The 6,845-nt window shown below is 55.2% G+C and overlaps 1 pseudogene; it reads left to right on the top strand.

The window, feature by feature from the left end:
* Window positions 1-3,057: 3,057 nt before the first annotated feature.
* On the top strand, window positions 3,058-4,506 carry LOC137758194 (melanoma-associated antigen B4-like; annotated as a pseudogene).
* Window positions 4,507-6,845: the final 2,339 nt, after the last annotated feature.

Here is a 6,845-nt window from a genome sequence, read left to right as displayed (position 1 = left end):
GGAGGGAGGGAGATGCAAGAGGGAAGAGATAATGGGGATATATGTGTAACTGATTGACTTTGTTATAAAGCAGAAACTAACACACCATTGTGAAGCAATTCTACTCCAATAAAGATGTTAAAAAAAATCAAAAAAAAGGAAAAAAAAAAAAAAAAAAAAAAAGAAAATACACCATAGACTAAAGCAATAATATAAAAAACATACCTAGAAAGAAACCATACAAAAATGTATATAATCTACATGGAGGCAATAAGAAGAATTTCCTGACTGACTTAGGAAAAAGAAGTCTCAACCAGAATAGTATGTTATGTGTATTCGTGAGGCACAGATATTGTAAGAATATCGATTTTCCTTAATTCGTTTACAGATTTAGTACCTTATCCATAGCAGCTGATGACAATCAAACATGGGCTACTGTTTCCTGTACCCAAAATCAACCATGGAAAAATTACAGAAGGAATAAAGAGAAAACATTAACAAAAGCAACAACACAAAGCTAAATAATCCCTGAGGACAGTAAGTCTCCACTGAACTAGAACCTGAGTGTGGGCAGGTAGGGGGATGCCCTGAATTCGAGACAGGCCTGTAGCCTGCAAGAGAGGCAGATGACAGGACTGATTAGAGAAAAGCCTTTAAACTTGAGCCCTTGATTCTTCCACTGTGCTCTGGGACCATGAATCTCTACTGCTTCACTGAAGGAACCTGAGGCAGCCTTGCAGAGCCCGCATGCCAGGAGCATGGGGACACCAAAGATTGGGCTGGATGTGGCAGTATGGTCCACAGGCTGTGAGATAACCATCTGAAACTTTGTTAGTGGGATGACAACTGGCCTTTTAAATGATCATCTTAATGGACTATCACACACGGACTCAAGAGAATAGCAAGTAACACAGCAGTTGTACAAAAGGACAGAAATTCATTCTGAACTTTTGGGCAATGCCCCTGATGTCAAACAAGAGAGACCACAGTGAGAACTGTCAGGCTAAGGAGCCCCTTCACTAACTCCTCCGGGATTCTGTGGGGCATGGTTGGGGACAGGGATGGAGTCATACCAGAGAAGGATGGAATGGAATCGCAGGCCCTGCCAGCAGTCAGTGTGAGGACCTTGAGTGAGACCTGACGGGCTCCAAACCACAGAAGAGAGTCTCGCCTCCTTTCCCCTCAGCTCATCTTACCTGCACCAGCCATCTCTGGGAGGCCTCCAGGCAGAAGTGTCCAGATGAGATGTGCCTGCACTTCACACCAGCAGTCTCAGGGAGCTGATGTCTCTGATGCGAGGCCTTGGCCTCAGGTCAGCAGACGGGAGGTAGCCCAGCACCTACAGGGAGTCAAGAGAAGACACTGAGAAGGGGATTGAGAGCAGCATCCACCATAGAACAGGGGGCCCCAAAGAGGCCTCACTGTCAGTCTCGGGGGACCCAGGCATGGCTGTGAGGCTCAGGCCCCCAGATACTTCCGGCCGGGGGCGCCGACAGAAATGAGAGCCAAGGTGGGACGCCTGCTGACTCAGCTCAGCGGAGGGAAAAGTCCCAGGACCTGCCAAGAGTCAATGAAAGGCCCACGTGCCAGTCCTGCGGGAAGCTCCCGCCTGCACCACCCCACACCTCCCCTCCCCGTCCCGCCCCGCCCCGGCCCGGCCCCGCCCCACCCCCGCCCCGCCCCGCCCCTACTGTCCTCCTGGAGCCCAGATGCGCACGACCGGAAGTGACTCCTCCTAACCACGCTGTGGGGGCGAGGCCATTTTTGAGAGTTGCCGTCCTGCGAGGGTGAGTCGCGGGAGGAGTCCCACGTCTCGTCAGGGTGTCAAGGTGTGAGGTGACCCCAGTTAGAAGTGCGGGGACACGCCCCCGACACCCCCAATCCCCTTTCCCTCCGCAAACAGGTGGCCCCCGCAGGCCCCGCTCACCCCGCCCACCCCGCCCCCTGCTCTCGGCCGAGAGGCTCGGGCCTGGCTGTTAGGCCCCAAAGTCCACCCGCTCCCCCCGCGGGGCCTCGGGCAAGGAAGGCCTCGCTCTGAGGTTGGTGGACCCTGGCTCAGCTCAGTAGAGGGAGCGCCCCAGGCCCTGTGCAGTGAAGGACGGGACCCTCGTGGGGTCCGAGGGGCTCCACGCCCCAGAATGGCGGCCACGCAGACCCCGCCCCTGACGTCAGCCTGGGAGCCTCCGGGCAGGTCTAAAGACGGAGGGGCTCCCTCAGTGCGAACGCGGGCGGGCGGGCGGACGGACGCGGGAGACTCGGAGGGGGAGGGTCGGGGGGCCTTGTTCTGAGGGGCTGGCCGCAGGTCAGCAGAGGGAGGATTTCCAGGGCACGGGAGGAGTCAGGGTGAGGACCGTCCTCCCCGTCGCAAGGGCACCTCAGAACCCCTCCCCTGTTGTCAGCCGCTTCCTTCCGGCCACACACGGAGAAGGGAGGGCTGCTGTCTGAGAGGGGGAGGTGCAGGCCAGCAGAAGGCGCGTCCCTGAGCACTCCCCAAGAGTCAGCCCAAGCCCTTGAGTGAGGACCAGTGGGGCCGCCAACCACAGGGCCTCGACCTGTCTGCCGCACGCCGCAGGCTTGGTAAAACTCTGCCACGTGCGGCCGCGTGGTCACCCTCACTGCCTCCTAATGAGACTCAAGGAGGTGCCGGCACTGGTGCGAGCAGATGGCCCTCGGGGCAAGAGGGGAGCTCCAGGCTGCACCGGCCGCCCAGGGAGGACCCCGAGTGAGGACTAAGGGAGCCACCCCACCCCGAAGAGAAGGGACGAGAGAGAATATGGCCTGTCCCCTCCTGCCAACCCCGTAAACTCCCAAGGAAGGGACTGTCAGGCTGAGACTGCCCGTACTTTTCTCTGCCAGGTCCAAGGGAGGTTAGAGCTTTGTTCTGAAGGGTCCATCACCAGGCAGCAGAAGGGAGGGTCCCAGGATCCTTCGGTGGTGGGCTGACCGCTCCCTCCTTTCCTCCTCCTGGGTGTCATGGAGATGGTGGTGTCAACTTCAGAGCAGCAGACGGGATGGGGTGGGGGTGGGGGTGGGGGGGGGGTGGGGGAGTCTTGCCAGCAACTGTCATCCTGACTCTGAATGGGAACCGCGAGGACCTACCCTCCCCTGCCAGCCCCCACTGTCACCCCCCCGTGCCGCCCAGGCAGGGCTGGCTGGCTGTGCCCCAAGGCTCACTCTGCCGTCCTCCACAGGGGTCTCAGGGGACAGGCGGAGCAGGAGAACGGGAGCCCTGTGGGTCCTCGAGCAGTGCCCCTCAAGGACCCTGCAGAGGCGGCCTTGGTTAAAGCCAGGGAGGAATCTCCCCGCTGAAGGTGCTCACAGCATCTCCTTGTCCCTCCCCCAGGTGCCCTCATTGCCTGCCTTCCTGCCCACACTCCCGCCTGCTGGCCCTGACCTGTGTCATCATGCCTCGGGGCCAGAAGAGGAAGCACCGTGCCCGCGAGAGACGCCACCAGGCCCGGGGGAGACTCAGAGTCTCAAGGGTGCCCAGGCCACTGAGGCGGCGGCGGCGGCGGCGGCAGAGAGAGAAGAGTCGCCCCCCTCCCCCGCTTCTGTTTCTCGGGGTACTCCCCCGAGCTCCCGTGCTGCTGGCGCTCGCCGGGAGCCTCAGGGAGCCCCAGCCACTAGCTCTCGTGAGGCAGGGGTTTCCTGCCCAGGATATGAAGAGGTGCCCGGGCGAGCCAAGATGAGGAAAGTGCAAGTTACCTCCCAGGCAGCACCTTCCACTCACAGCACTTGGAGAGATCCTCTGTCCATGTAAGGCCAGCACGTGGTGCAGGTCCTGCTGGAGAAGTACAAGCTGAACGAGCCCATCCCGCAGGCAGAAATGCTGAAGGCTGTCAGCAAGAAGTACACGAAGCACTTCCCTGAGATCCTCAGGAGAGCCTCTGAGTGCATGGAGCTGGTCTTTGGCCTCGAGCTGAAAGAAGTCCCCAGCCGTCACTCCTACGCCTCCATCAGCAAGCTGGCCCTCCCCAGCGAGGGAAGTCCGAGTGGTGAGTCGGGGCTGCCCACGTCCGGTCTCCTGATGACTCTCCTGGGCGTGATCTTCAAGAAGGGCAACCGTGCCACCGAGGAGGAGATCTGGGAATTCCTCAATGCGTTGGGGTTGTATGCTGGGAGGAGGCACTCGATCTTTGGGGAGGGGAGCCCAGGAGGCTCATCAGCGAAGAGTTCGTGCAGCAGAAGTACCTGACCTACCCGCCAGGTGCCCAACAGCGATCCTCCCGCGCTATGAGTTCCTGTGGGGCCCGAGAGCCCCTGGCTGAAACCAGCAAGATGAAAGTGCTGGAGTTTGTGGCCAAGATCGCTGATACCGTCCCCAGTGCCTTCCCAGATCTCTATGAGGAGGCTCTGCAAGATGAGGAAGAGAGAGCAGGAGTGAGAGCCGCGGCCAGGCTGCAGCTGTGGCCGAGGGCAGTGCACTTCCAGGGCCAAGGCCCCGCAGCTCCTCCCACATCTAGGGAGGGAGGCCGCGGGCAGTTTGTTCACTTTGTTTTGGAAGGGAGCAGTCAAGCCCCTAAATAGTGCAGAGTAGGAGGGGTGGAGGGAACAAAGTATAGATCTTATTTATCTTCCTGTTTTAAACTAGTAACCTCTATACCTTATTTATTGACTTATTTAGGTTTTTCAAATGTTTTTATCTTGTAATAGATAGTGTGTTTTCTTAAGAATATGAATTCGTGCATGACATTGCTTGCATATTTATTGCTGTTTAAAGAGTTCTAAAGTTACAGTTTTTGGTATATGTAAAAGAAATTCACGAACCATCTATATACTTTCTGTATGATCCACAAGTAGAAAACATGGCACTGCAATAGAGATTTTCATGGAAACGTGAAAGACGACCACAGAAAATATTTGGAAACAAAAAATGGAGAAAACAGAGAGTAAAAGGTATTTAATTCGTGGTTTGCCTCATTTCTTTTAAACTTTCTCATTTGTGAGTATTTGTTTCTTTTGTCCTAGTGCACTGCATATTCTCCGCTACCTACTGGATTTAAAAATAAACTCTGATGGAGGGTGGTATTTTGGGGGGTTCATAATAATCACATCATAACTGCCATTCATCAAAAACCCAGTATTTCTTATGAGTATGCCACTGCTTTATATGTAGTACATAACATTCCAACATTCATGCAGGATAGGATTTGGCAGACTCCCTTTATAGGTGAATAACTTGCAAATTTCTCAAGTTCACAAGACTGATTAAGTGACCCTGCTGGGTCTAGTCCCCTGGTCGGGATAGTCTAGAGCCTACACTCTTCCACTCCTCCCAGCCTAAGCCAGACCTTATGTCTTTTAATTCATTTTTCTTCTCACCACTCCAAAATGTATCTCATGGGATAAATAGGGGCCCTGTTCCCAAAGCACTGTTTTGGAACACGGTAATAGTAACGCTGAATAAGTGAATGGTATGAATAAAAAAAAAAAAATATTCGGTGACAATGGGGTCGTCTACATATGCAGTGCCAGATAACCTGAAAGATCAGCATCTCCTCATTTACTCTTCAAGTTTCTCAGGGACATAAAAGCCTTGGTTTAAGAGCTGTGTCCTCAGGTCAGTGGAGGGAGGAGTCCCAGCCTCTGATAGTTACTCAAGGTGAGGACCTTAGAAGAGAAGGGGCCCCACAAAGTGTACCCTGCTTTCTCCCTTGTGTGGCCATGGGCAGAGCTGTGTGTCTGAAGGTACCCCTTCTTTTCCTCCGGGGCAAGGGTGGAGAGGTTCTCAGGGAGGCGAGTTCCTTGGTCTTGTGGCAGCCATCTCCAATCCTGCCCAAGTAGGGGGATCCTAACAGGCCTTAATTCGATTCAGGGTGAGGACACTGGGTGCTGATGAGTGGACTCCCCATAACAAAGGGGACCACACAGAGGCCCCCGGCAGGGGTAGCCAGGGAATAGGTCTCTTACCTCCCCTTCTGGTGTCTCAGGAAGGTGAAAGCCTTGGCCTGAGGCTGGCAGACAGTCAGTCAGTAGGGAGGCTGGAGTCCCATATGCTACCTGAAGTCAAGGTAAGAAACCTGAGTTAGGACTGAGGGGCCACTGACTCCAGAAGAGTGGGGGCCTTGTAAAATCCTGCTCCTCAGAAGACCCCAACAGCTTTGGACAGATCTGGTTCACCCTGACTTCCAATTCCGAATTTCCAAGAAGGTAATGCCTTTGTTCTGAGGAGCACAGCTTCAGGGGAGTGGAGGGCGGAGTCCTGGGTCTGGTCAGGCATCACGATGAGGACCCTGAATGAGGAGCAAGGGGACCACTCACTCCAGAACAGAGGAGAATGCAGAGTCCCACCACCCCTGATGTCAGCCCCAGGCGGCCCAGGACAAAGCTTTCTGGCTGACGTGCCCCCTCTTTCCACTGGGAGTGGTCTCAGGGAGGCGAGGGGCCTTGGTCTATTGGGAACAGCCTCACTCAGTAGAGACTGGAAATCTAGTGACTCTAAATGAGGATAAAGGGACTCCACCTAGAACAGAGCCCTGCACTGGATACTTCCCCTCGGCAAATCCAGGAAGTTGGCATGATGCGCCCCACACGTGTCCTTTTAGAGCATCTCCGGTAGATGAGGCACTTGGTCTCAGGGCAGCCTCACGTTAGCACAGGGAGGAGTTCCAGGTCCTGCCAAGAGTCAAGCAGAGGACCGTGAGGACTGAGGGAACCACCCAAATCATAAAAGTGGGGACGCCACAGAATCCCTCCCTTACTGTCGGCCATGAGTGACCACAGGCAGTCATGCCCACGTGAGGCAACCCTCACATCCTCCTAGGTGGTCTCAGGGAATTAAAGGCTGCAGTATGAGAGGACAGGCCTCTCTAGGTCACGGGAAGGGTCAGTGTAAGGACTCTGAGTGAGGACCAAGGGGAACGCCC

The sequence above is a fragment of the Eschrichtius robustus genome, unplaced genomic scaffold (assembly GCF_028021215.1).
Source record: "Eschrichtius robustus isolate mEscRob2 unplaced genomic scaffold, mEscRob2.pri scaffold_725, whole genome shotgun sequence".
In the NCBI taxonomy this organism is placed as follows: Eukaryota; Metazoa; Chordata; class Mammalia; order Artiodactyla; family Eschrichtiidae; genus Eschrichtius; species Eschrichtius robustus.
This window is presented reverse-complemented; position numbering and strand designations above follow the sequence as displayed.